This window comes from Grammomys surdaster, unplaced genomic scaffold (genome assembly GCF_004785775.1).
Source record: "Grammomys surdaster isolate TR1022 unplaced genomic scaffold, NIH_TR_1.0 348, whole genome shotgun sequence".
Classification (NCBI taxonomy): domain Eukaryota; kingdom Metazoa; phylum Chordata; class Mammalia; order Rodentia; family Muridae; genus Grammomys; species Grammomys surdaster.
The window spans coordinates 729,265-748,719 of record NW_021604767.1 but is presented as its reverse complement, the minus strand read 5'-3'; the positions used below and the strand labels follow the sequence as shown (position 1 = coordinate 748,719).

The 19,455-nt window shown below is 41.8% G+C and overlaps 1 protein-coding gene across 3 annotated transcripts in view; it reads right to left on the bottom strand.

The window, feature by feature from the left end:
• The window catches only part of Plagl1 (PLAG1 like zinc finger 1), a 38,355-nt gene that overhangs the window by 11,509 nt on the left and 7,391 nt on the right, over nt 1–19,455 (bottom strand). For 2 of the 3 annotated variants that reach the window (XM_028779232.1, XM_028779231.1), the window contains exons 3-5: nt 12,061–12,100; nt 5,633–5,664; nt 1,550–1,616 (exon numbers count right to left, since the gene is read on the bottom strand). The gene's annotated coding sequence lies outside the window, so the exon portion shown is untranslated. Of the gene's footprint in view, nt 1–1,549; nt 1,631–5,632; nt 5,665–12,060; nt 12,368–19,455 lie in introns of those variants that run through there. The other variant, XM_028779230.1, reaches the window with a different exon arrangement.

Here is a 19,455-nt window from a genome sequence, read left to right as displayed (position 1 = left end):
CTCTCTCTCTCTCTCTCTGCCTTTTGTGTTTTTTTCTCCCCCATTCATAGCTTTAGGTCCTTTGTTTGTGTAAGAGACCCTTACAATCATACCGGGTTCAATAAGAGAAGAATGCGAATTCTCTAAGTAGCTGTCCACATGTGTGGTCCCTCCTCCAACACAGTGGGGCCCCATCTGCCCTTCTAAGCTGAGCCTCCTACAGGGCAGGCAGCCTGCTTACACTAACCCCACCTTCCCACTGAGGCATACATGACATGTAACCCCTTCCCGGGAACCTACAGCCTCCTCGAAGCTTCTCTGCCTTCCCCAGGTTGGTGTACATCCTGGCTGGGCCTGTCCCCTTTGACCCCCTTAAGACAGGTGTCTCCTGAGTCATTTTCTTTCTTTAGCCTGTGGGCTCTGGCCTGAATGCTAGGCAGACACATTCCAGATCTCCCTGTTATCACGTTCTGTCCTCTGAAGTCATGTGCACTCTAAACTGAAGACACAAGTCAAAGATTCCTCTTCTCTAGCCTCCTCAAACTAATCACAACTGCTCAGGCCTTTGTCTGTTCTTGACAGATAACGGCTGACCCTCTTGGTATGAATTTCAATTTCTTGGTTAATAAATCCAGGCAGCTTTTAGGGACAGTTGTCTTTCCATCAGAATCAAAATAGTATTTAAAACAGCACTACAATATTTCCTACACAGCCTAATCATACGGCTGGAGGGGCATTGGATATTCAATGAGCTAAATTTCACTGTTCTTACTAATGGGACTCTGTGCTAAGAAAGTGACTAGCACATGGTTGAGTTCAATGATGAGCTCCAGTTGTCCGGAGCTAAGCCGTGTGCTTTTTTAATTTCTACCAAGGCAAGCTGTCTGGGTGCACAGAGCCCTTGAGCAAATGTGTTTACTACTGTTTCCAGATTAATCCCCAAAATAGGCAGTGGGCTTGCTGATGAAGCTGAGTGTTTCCCCTGAATGCCAGCCTCCATGAGTTTATAGCTCATCCTCTTCCACGAGGGAAGAGCAACTTGACACATATTCACTACATAGGTCTGACATAGGCAGCCTACAGGTTTTTGAATCGTTATGAACTGACAGCAGAAAATGCCATAGATCCACTAGGTGTAGGCTGGGGCTGCAGACAGGGTAGAGGAGATGAAAGGCTGCTAATTGCATCACCAGAGTCCCTAAGATGTAGAGTATATGGATGCTTTTACAAGACAAGAATCCTAAAGTGTACAGTTTAAAGAGGGAAACGAGGGGTTGGGGGGACAGGGAGGGATAGGCATGAGTTTCACCACAACTCTCTTGAAGTACCTTGGACCACTGTCACATCCCTGCATTCCTAAGTTTGCATGTGCTTCCATATGTTTTTCGAGTCTGTGTATCCCTCACTGGCTTGGAACTCCCTATATAAACCTGGTAGGCTTTGTACTCATGGAGACCCACTTGCCCTCTGCCTCCCAAGTGCTGGGATTAAACACATGTGCACCAGTATACCTGGCCACGGAACTCTTATCAAACATGTCCAGATAAGAATAGGTTTTAAACTTTCGTACCTTGAGCAGGAAAGTTGGCTGTGAGGCAGATGTGGGTGGGGTCCTGTAGAAGTCTGAAGACTCGAACCTGTGAGGAGAGACCTTGGACATCATCAGAGAATGAAGCTAGAATATTCTCCCATGATTCTACCTCCCAAACCTTCTTTTGTGAATACCTGCCCCTCTAATGTGGTATAAAAGAGGTTCCCTACTGCTTTCTCAAGCATCTCAACAGATGGTCTTTATTTAAGGTATATTCTTTGTCCTTTGTGCAACTGGATTAGAACTCTGAAGGTTCCCTCTGCTTTCTGACAGTGGGGGAAAAAATATGAAATTGCTTACATAAGATATTCAAAACAGCACTTGGAGGAAATGGTGATTCTTTTAAAACAACAATATTAAAATGCCATAAAACAGGTATGCAAATCTAGGCAGTAACAGAACCTGAAATAAAATTATGAATAGAAAGAAAGCAGCAACTGGGTGACACGCATTTTCGACAGTTTTATGTAAGCATATAGATTTAGCAAATTTGCAGAGCAGAAAGGCAGACATCGATAAACTGAATATGCAGATAAGTGGGCACTAAACCTGACTATGCATTAGAATTAGCAGATTGCAAGGCCACTTCACAAGTTAACATAGACTGAAACAAAGTGACAGGAGCCTGGAAAACTAGTTTCCCCTAGTTCTCAAGGGCCTGATCCTCATACCAACCATGGACTACTGAACATTTACACACATTTAGAAACCTACACCATCTCTGTTCATCAATTCATCCTACCTCTTGGCCTCTTCTAACTCAAGACTATTCTGCCAAACTGATTTCCTGTGGGTAGGGAGGATGCCTCGGGATCTTCTTAACCAGTATGAAGACAGTAGATTTCTGAGAGCCTGTTCTATCTCATCTAAATGGTTTAGTCACATGACTACCTGTTCCCTTAATTTGATCAAAAAGGCTGTGTCTGTTTATTTAATACATAAACATCCTTTTAAATTAAAAATGGAAAAAATGCAGCTTTCTTTAGACAAGTTTAAAAAACAATCAAATATAGTCCAGAAAACAAAACAAAAACTGGAGGTAACCATGTACTTGTCTGAACCTGTTTATTTTCCATCTGGTCCTTGTTCTGCATTGTGTAAACACACCCCTCATCTCAAAATGCCCCACACCAACTATAGTCATTTAATTGGGTGGTCTAGAGGCCTGCGTTAACTGCTTTTTTTTTTCCAAGAGATTTAAAACACATGAAAGCGAAAGAATAAAATTAGTCTGAATGACTCCTCACTGAGTCTGCCCATCTCCCCAGTGGACAATACCAATTTATGTATTCAGAGAGGAGGGGCTCACTTCTGCTGCCCAGGAAGGGGCTTACAGAACGTGAGGCTTGCAAGCCAGGCAGTAGAGTAGCTTGGTTTCATTGTCAAAATATTCAAATCATTGCAAAAAGAAAGTCATTCTTTTCTGCCTCCAACAATACTTGGCAGCAGCAGACTCACACAGGAGCCTATTCTGTTGCACAGTGTGAAGGGCCGTGAAAGAGGGTTTCCCTCGCAGGGAGGGGGTCCAGCTTCTCGGTCTTTCCCACCTGCCCACCCAGCAGTGCCTCATACACAAGACTCAACAATGCTGGGGAGAACCTAGAGCAGGCCAGACAGAGCCCAGGGGACAATCCCATGCTTCATGTAACAGTGTAACATAGCAGAGAGGAGACCAGCAAGAAAAAACAAATCATCTATCTCACTTTGACAGGATGCCACTTTCAGACTGCTTTTCAGGCCTTAGATTTCAAAAGCTGAGAAAAACGGCTTTCAAATGTCAATTGGAAGAAGAAGGAGAAAGAGAAGGAGGAAGAGGAGGAAGAAGAGGAGGAGGAAGAGGAGGAAGAAGAGGAGGAGGAGGAGGAGGAGGAGGAGAAGGAGAAGAAGAAGAAAAAGCATGAGATGAACATGATCCTCTGAAATTATACTATGCTAAGGCAGTGTCTCAGAGTTCCAGAAGAGCAAGAAAAATCACATTTTTCTAAGAAGGGAGTTTGGCATGCAGTGAATAGAATCGCATTAATTAGTTTAAATGGATTTTTAATGCCACTCATGGACAACAAAAATGGAAGCTTCACCAACCTAGTCTGCATGGTTTCTAGAATGCCCTTCTGCCTTGTGGAGTGTTTACAGTTTACAGTGTGCCTTCTGCCTAGCTGATGAACTGGGATGGCTGCTGACTGAACATTTACGGAAATTCAAATTGAACAAAGAGATTTCTTCTGTTTCAGCTTGCCCACTTTGAGATACTCCTAGTTTGATCTATGCAAATTCTTGAAACTTTTATTCTATTTTATTCTTTATTCTTTGTAAAGATTTCTCTTGCTTAAAGATGTGTGGGGTTTGCTTAGGAAAAGTTTCTCTGACAAGTTTGTTTTGTTTTGTTTTGTTTTTAACTATGACCTCATATGCAAAGGGGCCCATTGATTTGGAAACTTAAAGACAAATAAATCTTCTCACAGAGATGGATCATAAACCATGAGATTTTATCTTCGAAGAGACCCAAGAGAGACAATATTCTCTTCCAAAGGATGTTATTTTAAACAGAGGCAGCCTGACCAAAGGTCACATGAAATTTTAGAAGATTTGGGGGCCTCATTTCTGGCCTCTGTACTCTCATTTCAGATAATCTTTATATTCCCCATTCACAAAACTTAAGTTTTCAAATAGTTCCTGAGCTCATATGCCTCCCAAATCACTATCTTCAACCCTGAACTTTCTTAAAATCCTGGACAAAAACCCCTTCCTTCCTGCTCTTCCCCCTCATGGCTCCAGTATCTTCTAAAGCAGAGGCTTCCCCTCCATCCCTCCTGGTGGGTCCTGTCCAGCACTGTAACACCGCTGTGTAGTCACAACTCTTGGATGCTCACCAGGCAATGGCAATGCTAAGTCCTTAGCACTCTGGGCAATCACAGGAGTGGCCAGGTGTTCCTATTGCTTTACTTATTGACAAATGAAGGTTTACAAGTAGGCTAACTTGCCTGGCCCTGTAACTAGCAAGCAGCTGAACTGGGTATGAATCCAGGGTGTGTGGTCTGACAGGGAGTCCTTACACTCTAACCTCCTGGCCTCTACAGAGTTAGAATTCTGTCCTGACTTTAGATTGTTTGTTTGGTTTTCCCCACTTGATCATGCTGCACAGATTGAGCACTATCTGTCTCTCAAATCTGTTTTCTTCTTTCACCGTTGCCTATTGTTCAAGTGCCTTTCTTGGGGTTCTAAATTAGCATGGTGGGCAACAGGTGGAAGGTTTCTAATCTTTCATATTTTCTCCCAGCTGAAGGCAGACAAGAGCTAAAGTCTCTTTGTTAGCATTTAAACCTATCATAGAAATTTGGCAGGACTTGGAGTCACTCCGGAAGGAGGAAAGAATATATATATGTAACCATGCTACATGTTACATGTTACCATGTAACCCCCAAACCCAGTTTAGAAAAGAAAAGGCAATCTGTCAGTGATCTGTCAGTGCCTGGAAGGGCTGGGGTAGGATTCCCTGACCAGACAGCTGTGTGGAAGCATCCCTTCGAGGGAGGCAAGCCAACCTCGGCTAGTTCTCCAGCCCCCACTCTCAGCCCTGCGCCCAGCCCAGACAGCTGCAAAGCTTCAAGTCATACTGTGATATATGGCGGGCAGAGGGTCAGTTCCTCACCTTTCAGGCGCCATGAAAATCTCTAGGTTCAAGGAAACTCTCTGCCAGTGTAAGCAAGGCACCTAAATCTGGTCTAGGGGGCATTCTTCCAGCCGCCCTCCTAGGGGCTGTAGTCTCAAGGATGGTGGCTGTAAGTCTCCCTGACCTTGAACAGTGAGATTCAGATTTATGGGTACTGCCTCAGTAAGGAGCCAAAAAAATCTTCCTTAGAAGTGTATCTCTCTTCTACACTAGCTAGGACCTCTGGGACTGAAACCAATCTGTCAAAAACAAACAACAAAGGCCACCTAGGTTTGGAGAGGGAAGCTTCACAGTGAAGGTGCTGTGACCTAGGGCTGCCCAATGTTTTAGTACCCTGGAGCAAATAGAGCAGGAAGATTGGAGACAGGGGGTTGGTGTTAGAGTATACTCACAAGATTAACTCCTCTGATTCCTATGCAAATACCTAGGGAGGGAAAGGCATACAGTGTTATTTTAAGCCATTATCTTAAGCTCTAAATTGCCAAAACCAAACAAACAAAAAAGGAAAAGAAAACCTGCTTGGAAAAGGCAAGAGGTAGGCCAGAGCACTTGCTGGCCAAGATCTAGGAAACCATATTTCCTAACCTCCATAGGCCTCCCAGTCAACAAGCTGGGATGGGGAGCAGCCAGCTCATTTCCCTAAAATGAAAATGATGAGACCTAAGGTTCCTCAGGAGAGAGGTGATTCTATCCCTACCACAAAGAAAAGAAATAACTTGAAACAAGATGTGTTGATTCAAAGATACCACAGTAGAGATAGGTGCTTGAGATATTAATGACACATCTGGATTTGGGGGAAGGGGATACCGTTTTGAGTCCAGTCATAACCTCTAAGCAAATTCCAGTTCAATCTGTGGCTGCATGTCTGAGGCCTATAGGGCCGGTGTATGGAAGAGTGACTGTTCACAGAACAGAGTTGGCTACGGACCAACTACACATTAGGTGGTCCTGATGTGTAGCCACCTATAGGTACCCATCTGTGGGACCAAAAACTTTGGGGGAAAAGAATGGGAAGAATGCTAAAGAAAAGATCAGTCCACTATTTTGGTCCAGACAGAACTTTCCCATGCCTTCCTTGAAATGTCAACCAGCCTGGCGAGCGAAAAGCCAGGGGTCAGGACTGTGGAAGGACCATTTCCACATGCTGGTGTCTAAGGTCCACACTGGTCTCTGTGTGCTTAGCCTGGCTTGCCTGCCTTCTAAATCACAATGGCCCTGTCAGCGACATCTTTTCTAACATGCTAATGCATCCATCCCTGTTGCCGGCCTGTTTGGAATCAATCCCTTAATGATCTCGTTAGTTTCTGTCAATTCCAACCAAGAGGCCTGTCTAATCAGAACCACTGAAGGTTCTTAATTGGGAAAGCAGTGTGTTCAGGCTTCTGTTCCAGAAAGAGACCACACACAGCAGACACTGACTACTCCTTCGGATTCATCACTGCTATACATTACAACAGGTAAATAGTAATTCCCATGGGCGGTGGGGGAGGGGATACCACCACCACCACCAGTGAAAAACTGCCCACAGAAAAATTACCGGAGCCTTTCTGCAGCTCCTCTGCGACACCATTTACAGAGTTTCTAATCTCCTCTGCATCACAGCCGGCAGCTCTCCCACACACTGAATTGACTAGATGGGCCAAATGAGAAGCATTTAAAGAAAACACCGTAAAATGACTGGGATCTTAATGTGGCTCCAATTTACATGGTGATTGTGTGCGCTTCATGAATCATTTTTAATTCCTGCTACTGAGACAAAAGGGGAGAATTTTACCTTGGTAAATGCTACATAATGGGTCAATTACGTAATTCTCTCAGTATCGTACATTTGTTATGGTGTAAATACACATCATTTCCAGTATTGTTTTAAATACTGATGAGGAAATGAGCTACATTGGCTAATTTTAATAGCATTCAATATTCTTCTTTGAGGATATCCACTGCCTACCATTTTGCTTTAACTGCTAATGGAGAAGGGGAGTAGTTTTAAAGATTTATTTATTTGTAATGTATATGAGCATTTGCCTGAAGTGTATATAAAACATACCACTTGTGAGCCTAGGACCCACAGAGGTTAGAAGACAGTGTCAGATGTACTGGAACTGGAGTTATGGTCATTGTAAGCTGCCATATGGGTGCTGGGAACTGAACCCTGATCCTCTGGGTTGAACAGTAAGCATTCACTACTGCTGAGTCATCTTACTAGCCCCAGCAAGTAATTTTAATGATATTCTTTAGATAGTGTTTTTAATGCATGATCATATTTAGTGACTGAAACCAATTACAAATGGGCTTGGAATAAATTGGTCTTACATGTGTCACCAGGCCACTCAAAGGACATATTGAATGTTATGAATGTTGGACAACTTTAGTGTGGGTTTCAACTCAGAAAACAAGGGCAGACTCAAGACTGACCAGGGAGAGCTGAGTGGGCAGGCCTCTGACAGCTTAGGGAAGGCATGTTTACTGTGCAGAGGACAGAGGAGACCCTGATGACACTGAAGGCAGAGGCCATGTCAGGAGTGACAGCAACTTCAGAGGGATATGTAATTAAAAAGCCAGAAAAGGCACTGTTGGGGAACTGAAATGCTATGTGAGGGTAGGTAAGGAACACATGAGCTCAGGGACGTCAGGAATGCCTCTGTCACATGTCACCCTGCCACATCCCAGCCAGGGGTCAGTCCTGAAGTGCTCAGGTTTAGAGAGGCAATAAGCAGCACAGTGAAGAACAGTTGTGGGATCAGATCCCAAGGTCTCCTATATTCTGCTTAGTCCTCCTCTACCCAGGCTTCCTGGGCTGTGAAATGGCGACAGTGATCTACCTAGTTAGAGCACAAGTCCGGTGGCAGAGGGTTGATGTGAGAATAATTGAATAATTCAGTAATTGAGTGTGGTTTAGGGTCCTATGAAATCAAAGTGGGCATACAGGATAGGACTCTTCCTCATTTTTCACATGGGGGTAGATTTTTTTTCTTTTCTTTTTTTTCTTTTTTTTTTCTTTTTTTCTTTTTTTTTTTTTGCTTCCTTTACCAAAGAATTCATTATCTACAATGGCAGCAAAGCGAGTTAGGCTCCCTGCTAGGGGAGGCTTCATTCTATATTATCAGCATACCACAGAATTAAACCATCTCAAGTGCACGCTTTATCTGTCTCAGTCGCTAAATTTAGTCACGTGAAAGTCTACAGAACTCTTAATTAAGAGCTTTTTCATCTTCTTAGTGAAAATATCTACACATGACACTAAGAATCTTTCAGAAAGGAATGAAATCAGAGGCTGGTCTCAAAAGGGACATTGCCCTATGCTTTTAAATGCCTCCTCTCGAGGGGCTGATGGAGTGTCACAAACTTACGAAGACAAAAAAAAAGTGATAATGCTCCATAAAGCAACAGTGGCAGCATTGATCAGGTTCAATAGACCAATCAGGTTTTCCTAAAGCGCTGTATTTGCCACTGAAGTCTGGTTAAGTAGTTACATTCACAGGAATGTACAGGGAGCCGTCAATCTCCGTTCATCTATCCACGTTTACTGAGCCAAGAACTTTGCTGGGCTTGAAGATATAAAAGTGAATCTGACACAGCTGCTTTACTTCCAGCTAAAAGAATACACCTAAACAAAGCGCTCTGGGGGATGTGTCAAGTGCTATGGTGGAGGTGTGCACAAAGGGCTGGGGCCAAAGGAAGGAGCCATAAATTCTTTCTGGGAAATCAAGCATCAAGCGAGTGAGGGAAGACAGCTAAGAAGGGGTGGGCTATTTCCTTTCGATAAACTAGAGATCTCACTTTACTATGTTCTGAAAAGGAAGGTAGTTAATTTTAAGATTTACAAACTATTGTTACTCCAGGAGCTATCTTGGTCCACTATCTGTTTCATTTCCTTCCGACACACTCTCACATTTTCAGCAGTCCTAGAACTATAAAAACTTGGTGATGTGTAATCATTGTATTCCCTCAACAATCACAATACGAAATGAGTCCCTGGCAGGAACTTAGATCTCAAGTTCAAAGATGTTTTGAAACAAACAAATGAACAACAAACTTGGGAGAAGCCAGACATGCTGCTAATGCTTCTTCTTAACATAAAGAAAAGAAGGGATCACCTGATTATATCACGGTTCACATTTGTCTTTATGTCTGTGTTTTAAAAGGAGAAGGCGTGTTGAATAGACGTCTATTCATTATGCATACCATATTCCTACTTATAGGATAGTTGTGACAAAACCGCCATTGTTCATTGCACACCAGCTCCAAACTTGAGTCATTCTAATGTAAGCATGAGAAACTCCCAGCTCCTTTGGGGTGAATTTCCAAATTCCTCTGTGTTAAATTGAGGTCTAATTTTTCCTGTGCCTGGTTTTCACAAGAAGGTCCATTCCACCCCATGTGCTCCCTTTCAGCTGTCAATAAACAGAGGCAGTGAATTCCCCACAGCTTTACAAAGCTAGTTAGGCAGAGCCATTCACTCCTTCAGGAAAACAGTGCATTGATTTCAGTCAGTTCCCAGGGTGCAGCTCGAACAAAGAGATCAAAGGCCCACCTCTCTCTCCCTCCAGAGCTTTCATTAGGCCCAGCCCAGACAAACTGCGACAGGTCTCCTTGAGACCAGGAGAGGGCCCGAAGGACCACCTCATGGTTCAATTCAAATTCGTCCGTTTCCTACATTCCAGTGACAGTCCAGAATGCTAACCATGACAAAAGGACACAATCATCTGGCATAATATACTGCTCTCTAGTTCATCCAAGGTCAGAGGGAGAGAGCAGGCGTGGAGGGAAGTCCTAGGCTTCTAGGGCCTGCTGAGTCTCAATGGCCCTCTGACATTCCATAAATAAACTTCTTCTCCCTCTCCCTTTCTTCCTCCATGCAGTATCTTGAGGAGTGATGATCCACTTAACAGTCTGAAATTTCTTTCACGCTACTGAACCCAAACTCTTTGGAAACTTTATTCCCAAACTTAATGGTTGTGTGGGTGTGGTGGAACATCCCCCCCTGTAACCCCTTATCAATCCATTCCTGTGTTTCAGTGCAGCTGCTATACCATATAACAAGCTCCTGGTAACTCCAACTGAAAAGTGTTAATTTCTAACTTCTAGGTGTTCCCAAAAGCATCATCCCCAGGGAAGGCTATACAGCTCAAGGAAGAGTATAGTTTGTAGAAACTGTTTGCTAAACAAAAATAGGAACGGGGCGAAACAGTTACCTTTTTTCCTTTGACTTGGGGAATCTAGCTGGGTAACCAGGTACTAAATAGTGGTCTCTGTGTAAAGGAGTGTTTGCATATTTGTGGGAGTTAAGAGGGCTAGCCAGGGGCAGAGTGAACCAAGGGAGTCTGAAAGAAAATGTGTTTTCCCAAGGGGCTTCTTCTATTGAACAAACATAATTAAAAGGGTTTCTAAATTTGCCCTTGGATTCAGAACTGCTTCTTTGACTCAACCTTCACCAAACCCTGTAATGAAATATGTTCCTGTCTGCCACTCATCCTGAGTAAACAGGAGGAGAGATGGGTTACCTTTCAAGATTCCTAAACTGAAGAGAAAATAAACACTATTGAACTAAAGGTATGGAAAACCCACTTCTTGACGCAGCACACACCCTTCCCACATGTCTAGTTCCAAGATTCAGTAGGGTCCTGGGGCTCACCACAGATTTCCTGAGCCCTCAATCCACTGATTCTTGTCTATCTTTAACTACTGCAGAGGTACCACAGAGGGTAGTCAACAGCCCTCTGTGAAAGGCTTCCACTAATTTTCATAGTTGGATAGGAATGAACTTTTAAAAAGCCAAAGTGGCGATTGTGATAGTACACGCCAGCAATCTCAGGATGGCACTCAGACACTCATGCTGATGGGTCACGAGTTCAAGGCCAACCTAGGCTCTATAATGAGACCCTGACTCAGAAAACTAAAGAAGGAAAAAAGAGAGAGAGACAAAAGGGGGAAGGGAACTAAACTGTAAAGGTGGGGAGAGGGAGATAGGTGGCTTGTGACGAAGATAGGTTACTGCTTTATCAAGAATATTAAGCTAAATCTGGCCACTGATGCATTTTAGGTTAAGGGGTTACACTAACGTCTCTATTTTCCTAGTCTTCTGAAATGGAGACAGAAATATCTGTCAAGAATTTCTTTACAAGGTACTGTGAAATTAGCATGCCTCTGCAGCTTGCTTCATTATAGGAAGCTGATCTTATGAACAGCTTCACATAATTGCAGGTCACTCTGACTCAAACGAGGTTCTCTGGAAACGCATTAAGTTCCTCTAAATCAAATTATTTTTCAGAAGTACTCCTGAAATTTACTACTTAAAGAAAGCCTGTGGCAAGGGTCAAACACACTCATCAGTTCCTTTGCCTATCTCTCAGAAGCATTTGCAAAGAACTGAGATAATACAACTTGATCTTCCTCACAACCGACTGAGACATTAGGAATGTGTTTCTCAGAGAGGAGAAAATGGACTCTAGCAAGGTGAAGAGACTTGCTAATGTCATACAGCAGCAGGATGGAAACTCTAAGTGTTCAGCCTCTAGATCTCACACTGCTCCCATTATATGCAGACACTGTACTATGGATACAATCACCCACTCAAGCCCTCTCTCCCTAACTACATTGAATAAGCAATCTTGTTACTACCCTCGAAATAATTCATCTACTAGCATTGAGGCTCAACTAAAAAAGACCTTAAAGTACCAGTCTATGGACCAAATAATGAAAATATTTCACCTCAGGTCATTTGCAAAGATATTCCCTGTGATTAGAGAGGGCAAGATGTTGGGAAGGAGAATTTTTAAAAAAAATGGAAGAAAAAGAAAAGAAAGAAATATGAACTTACGAAGACAACGACAATGACACTCCAAACAAGCAGGAGCAATCTGAAAGCAAACAAAGAGTTGTCATTGAATATCACACAACAGTTGAGTATGCCCCTTGGTTGACAGTAAATTTGAGATTGTCAGAGATTGTAGTTCACTTTTAAGACAGCCTTGACTTAATCTCCCCAGCATCAAGATTTCACAAAACTTTATATAATGTTACAGCTAAAATGCTGTTAAGACAATTCAGGCTTTTAAGATTTCTCCAGTTTTATTGGATGTGTACTTGTGCACATTTACCACAGGCTCACATCACCACCAGAGTCGAGATACAGAGCAGGTCCACCACCACAAGAGGCCCCACATGGCCTTTCCACATCCCAATCATAACTGCTACCATCAAGTTCATGCCTATTTCAACATTAAACATGTATCCACTTATTAAGAAAAAAAAAAAGATACCTCACATACTTAACAGACTACTACCAAGCTGTATATTAAATCATGATTAAAGAATTTTCTTTTTATGCATTGGAATAAGTTTTAATTCAGAAACAAACTTTCTTTCTTCTCATGGCTACTTTGGGATAAGCAACTTATTTTAAAACCCAAACTGTTAAAGTGGACACGATCTCTGAATTCTTATTCCATATTTTCAATGCATCTCTAACAAGAAACTTTTGGAAATTTTCCATAGGACCACATGTAGGTCTTTTACATATTACTTTAATTAGTATACATATACCACTATCACCCCTGAATGGCCCAAGAGGAAACTAAGACACTGAGAGGCTGAATAAGTTATATATAATTACATAGCAATGTTTGGGACGAGATCACTAGCATCTAGGCTCAACTATCCCTCAAGATAATCAATATTAATGACATCAAAATATGTTGTGCTATCACCACAAAGCCCTCAATTATTGCTAGACTTCATCTTACTATAGAGAAACGGAATAGGAAAAATGTCCCCAAACAATGATATGAGTGTTTTGTTCTGTTCTGTTTTGTTTTTATGATACAAACTCACATTCTATAACCCAAACTGGCCTGGAATTCTCAATTACGTTGTTTCATTCTCCCAAGTATAATGCAGCACATTAACCAGACCTGAACAGTAATTTACAAAATGAAAATTGTTCTGTATTCAAACAGATGGAAATGATGGAAAATGGTCAAAACAAAAAACCAGAGGATGAAGCATACAACAAGAAGACCCCTAATTAGAACAACAAACCAATCTCATAGCCATGCTGACCCTTGAAAAATGCTCATTCATCTAGCCAAGGGGAATATGAGAAAGGGAATTTACAGTTACAGACAAAAAAGCTTCAAAATTAGGCTCTTTAGTCAATAGCTACATCTAACAGCCTCAAGGTAATATCCAAATAATGATAATAATTTAGTAGAATACTTATCAGGACAAAATTTCTGTAGGTTTTATTATCTTAATGACATAGCATTATTACTGAAAAGTAGTAGCTATTTTCTCTCACAAAACAAAGCAACATATTTATGTACAACTGTGGCAGGTCGGCCAACTCAAGAATACTTAAGAGGCATGTAGCCAATAAGCCACTGATATCCTGTTCCAGATGCTCAGGGTATGCTTTGTTTATAGACGTCCCCTTAATGGTCTAGGGTCAGGAGGTAGGCAAGAGAGGCAGACTCATTACTAGCATAGGTGGCTGTGCATATAAGTTATACATAAAAGCAAGGGAGTGGGCTAAGTTTCACTTCCATATGAAGCTACTATTCTTGTTCCCTTGTAAGGGATGGAGTCAACTCTACCTTATCCACATTTTAATCTATCGCTAGCTCTAAAATGCTTATATTTTATTCCATTTCCAGAAGCCATTATTAGTTCATGTATTTTAACTAAACTTTATAGTACCTCTCAGTTACTCAAATGCACCTTCCTCACTGTGGGCTGATGTATGCATACTGAACACTGTAACTCTGCCAACTTGCTCTCACCAAGACTCCGGAGACTGTCCAACTTCATAACGCCTCCCCATACTGTGGTCATTCCACATGCTTCTTCTCTTCCAGCTGCCCTCCCTCCTCCTAATGCTTGCACACAACACTCTTGCCTCATGGTTCACTGAGAAAACAAAAGCTATTGGATAAGGGATCTTACCTTTCCAACTCTAAATACACCAACTTCCTTCCAGACACAGGACAGCATCTTCCTAGAACCGGAAGCCATCCCCTACCTCTCTCTAGACCTTTCTCTAGGTTTTCATGCCCTCCCTTTCCACTAAGACACATATCCCCACTATTCAACATACTCTGGTATATCTCAACTTAAAAAGCAAACACTCCTTGACCTGATAGCGCTCTACAGCTCTCTGCTCAACTTCTACCCTTTCTCAGAGAAACTTCTGGAAGGTCCTCATTGCCTTGCTGCCTACTCACTTCCCAAGCTGGCTCTTCTTCGAAACACTTTATCAAATAATAATTATTAATGCCATCAAAGAATTCTTACCCTCACTTTAAAGGTCAGGAGGCTGCCAATTAACAGAGATTATAAGGCTGTGAGTGAAAACACCTGTTTGGAGATACTTGGGAGTCCAGGTCTTTCCCAAAGCACTCAGGACATCAGACTAGGGACTTCAAGTAGCTACACCTCCTTCCTTTCTTATGTCATCCTCCATGCAGAAAACCCACAGACTTACTCCTCAGATGATCACTAATCTTCATTATTTTTATTTGAGAAAGGAGTTACCCATGTTCCTGCATTAGCTATTTGTTAAACCTTAATTTTCCTGACAACCTGAAGAATTGGTGGCTCTATCTCCTTGATGAAATTCAATCATGGCCGAAAGGGAAAATCTTTCCCGGCATCACCTTAGTAAAGCAAGCACTTGACCTTGGTCACCTGGATTCAGGGACCCTACGCTTTGTAATAGCTCCGTCCCTTAGTTATTCCCTTTAGATGGCGGTGTGATAAGGGAGCCATTCTGAGTTATATGACCCAGTCCCATTACCTCCAAGAGATAAGAGAATTTAGAGTTGATGTAAATTCATTACAATGCCTAAAAAGCTGATTTATCTAACAACGGGACTGTGAGAATTTATATTGTCAAGATAAGAGCCTCAATTCAGGTGATCATAGAATGTCGATCCCCCGGTGCTAGCTCAAAGCTGACTTAGCATTACAGAGCTTGGCACTGGCCTGTAGGTCACCCCACATCCTACCCTCATTTTTCCAGGTACAAAGACAACTGTGCTTCCTCAGAACTGCCATAAATAAGGCCTGTGTGAACATGACCCTGCCTCTCATCCATTCTTCTTGCTGGACCTTCTCCAGCTGCACAATCTCACTGAAGAGAAAAGTCCCAGAATCTATGGGAGATACTAACCACTCTCAACTACATGAGTGTCAGGTTCATAAAACCATGGATTCTATCGCTCAGGCATGGGGGTGGGGTGGGTGCTGAGGCAAGACCATCACTAGTTCAAGGCCAGCTTTTACTATGTGGTGAGACCCAGGTAACAGAGAATGTCTAGAAGATTGTGAAGGGCATAAATTCAGGAAAATGTTGCTACATTAAAAAAGAATAGAAATGAAGGGTATGTTTCTTTGCCTGAAAACACAATATATAAATAAATACCTAAGAAACTGTCCAACTTTAGAAAACTATTGTGCTGCCACAGAAAAAGGCCTCTCAGGTTGAAGTGTTAAAATGACCCTTGGGCCCTTGCATTTCCACTTGTAGGACGTGAGAGGAAAGAAAGAAAGGAAGAAAGAAAGAAAGAAAGAAAGAAAGAAAGAAAGAAAGAAAGAAGGAAGGAAAGAAGGAAAGAAAGGGTTGGTTCCCAAGTGAGGCAATTTCTCTCACCCTCCCTTCCACCTGTGACTAAGAACAGGAAGATGCTCAAAACAATGACCAGACAGACTCAGGGCCCAGTAAGAAACATTTTGCTTCCTTTGGAGTATCCTGTCTCAAACTTGCTGCACTTCAATCAGTGACACTTTCGAGTATAAATGTATATTTTAAAAAAAGTCACAGACTAGGTTTGGATCTGTATTATTTTTATAATTCCAGAGCTGTCAGGAGTCCCTAATTTTCCTGTATGTCTCAGATTTCAAAGCCTCACGCTGAATGGTACATCCCTCTGTTCTACAAGGCATCCTCTAGGGCTACAAGGATCTTCCCTGGGCTTCTAAAAAGCAATTCTCTAGATTGCAGCGTGAAACGTCTCTTTAGAGTGCAACAAGTTATTACACTAAAAGCATGCAAGGCAGGCATACTTCATGGAAGGCCGGCCAAATGGTCAGCTCTCCACCTTACCAAGCTCTCAAGATCTCAACCAGGAGCCACAGTAATGGTGTCATAAATAATAATAATAACTGACATTATGCCTGTTAAGATACATGGCAGAGGATGAGAGATAGCATCATAAAGATGAAAGCAGCTTGTCTCCATTTCAACATTTTTCGCCTGTGGATGATTCGGTTACAAATGGAATGAGTCCATCACATCCCTATGTCAAAGTACAATCCCAGGTGAGACGACATCTGGAGACCCCACTGGTCCAGAAGTAATTAAGGTTAGATGAGGCCAGAAGGGTAGGGCCCTATTCCAGTGGTTCCCACCCTTCCTGATGCTGTGACCCTTTAAAAAAAAATCACCTGAGCAGCCTCCAATTCCCTTTTAATCTACTAGGCCCAGGTGATGCTTCTGGTGGCTAGGCAGCTACATGTCACCATTCCAAAGCAAGTGATGAATACTGAGATATTGGCAGAAACCACACACAAATTAAAAAAAAAATAGCTCAAATATTTGTTAAAAGTCAGCAAGGCAAAGATAGAAAAACCCAAAAAGTAGGGGAAACCGGGCTACAAGTATTGTGTGTGGTAGAGTTACCTGTCTAGTATTTTCAAGGCCTTAGGTTTGAATCCCAGCACTACAAAAACAAATAAAAATTTGAAACAATGAAATATAGAGTAAAGTGTGGTTTCCCCTGTTTGTCTGAGCCCAATGAAGAATATTTAAAACTCATCCATTAATAACAATAAAAATTAGAAGGGAAAGCTAAAGGAAGTCTGAACTAGTTAATCCACACGTTTTGCATGGTCTCAAAGGTCAGAGCCCAAGTAGAACACTGGCAGTGAAGACAGAGGCACCTCTATGCTTGCTTTACTGTAAACATTTCTACTCAGTAATTTCATTTATTTAGCCATGTATTTTTAGCACCAAGGCAATACAGCCTGAACAAGCAAAAGCTTTCAAATCAGACAAACCAGTCTTGCAACTTACTAACTATACGGTGTTAGGCAAGTTTCTTGATCTCCTTGCTGAGTTTCTTCACAATTGAAAACAAGATAATTCTACTTACCTTGCAAAACCAAGCACAATCATCATGGGTATTTAATAGTGGGAGCTATTTAGCAATCGTGTTTTGTATGGTAAGTACCATGCAGGGCGTTTTGGACAGAATCTCTAAGAACCTGACCAGCTGGAAATGACATTTAGATTTAAAAGAAAAAAGGATGATGAAACCTAACAATTTAAAAAGAACCGTAGATCACAGATAATAGGGTTGTGATCTAGCTAGGAGGATTATCACATAACCTCAGAACAGAACCTAGAAAGTTTGGGTTGCAAATTAGTGGAGGTGAATATACTAAACATAGGGAAAATGGCAAAGGGAAGAATACATCCATTGGCCCAGTAGAATCTTCTGGAACTGGTAAGAGGTGATGACCACCTGACCAGGGGAACTCAGTCTAAGAAGCAGCAGATATGTGGAGGCCAGCAAAGAAAGCTGGGGATGAGCAAGGAGGGGCCACTGCCAGGCTTGAAACAAAGAACCTCTTTTCACAAGGCCTGGGATGCAAGAATGTCTTAGCAAGTCGTCATCCCTCGTGATGTGAAGGGCAGGAAACTGTACAGCAAGGGAAATTACACAGGACGACAAGGGCCTAATGCTGTGGGGCTGATGGGAACACAAAAACTAGGAGGGAGTCTTCCCGATTGGTACAGGTAGGCTCATCTTCCAATCTTTAGTATAATCCTGACTGACCTCTAAATCCTCAAGGACATGGATGTATTCTAACAAGCAAAATCCATGCCTGGCATGAAGGTGCTCAAAATACTGTTGGTGAATGAATATATGGTGGAAATTCTAAACATAAGATTATGAAATCTCAATGTATAGCTATTGTAATACAAGCTAGATTCACTTTCCCTTTCTGTAGCAGAGATCTGTCATGACAGAGGCAAGTGTTGAATTTGTGCATGCAAAAGCTACCTCTATCTCTAGCTTATCAAAGACTCACATAAAAATCACTCCAGAAAGTCAGGAAAGGTTGCCTTGTCAGTTGCTAAGCTCTTGTGCAATGCTCTTTTAGGAATCTATCATTCATTGTGTTTTTTTCTATAGCCAACGTTGCTTTATGACTCATAAGTATCACACTAGAAAGCATATTAAATCCCAATCATATGCCCAAGGTTTAATTAACATGAGCTGATCTGATGACTAAGCAATAATTAGAACAAAGTAATCTATCAGATGCCAAGAAATCAAAGGAGAAAAATAAATTGAATGTGACTTAGAGGATAAGAACAGTTCATAACCCGCACCAATATTCTCACCAACTTCACAGGAGAGATCCCCGTTTTCCATATTTTATGGATGGGAAAATTAACATACTGAGAGGCTAAACAGCTCGCCAAGATTTTACTGCACCACAAAGGGATTGAACTAGGAAAGCAAGTGGGCTAGGGATCTTATAGATTAGAGGGTGAGCTTAATAAAATCAGTATCATTGGTGAGACGTCACCCTAGGCACTGGTGAGACACCGCACTCCCATTTAATTCAGAAAGAAGGGAAGAACATCCATAGCCACTATGGCTGACACTTGTTCCCCTGGCCAGTGAAAGAACACAAAGACAACAAAATAGCACATGACCATTAGGAAAAATAATGCATAAGTGCCCTTTCTGAGAATGTATAGAACTATTTACTACTATAACAGTAGTAGCATAAATAGCTACTTTCAGAAACATGGAAATGAAGGGAAATATCCATTGTAAGGAGTACAAAGATCCAAAGCATACCTAACAAAGTATGCACCTGTCCTTTTTAAAGGACCAGTCAAGGACATTTTTAAAAAGTCAAGTGGGGTGAATGAAATGACTAGAAGTTACAGATACATCCATTCTTTTAAAATTAACCTGTAAGTTCAAAGATATATCTATTTTTTTAAAAATCCCAAAGGTCCTTCATGGAGAACTGGCACTAAAATTCATATAAAATTTATATAAAATTTATCACCTCATCACACCAAGAAAAGCAAATGTGATGACATCAGTAGATATAGAAGGCACTGGACAAAGTTTGAAGTTGGGTCTACATCTATAGAATCACATCTATAGAATCACATCTATAGAATCACATC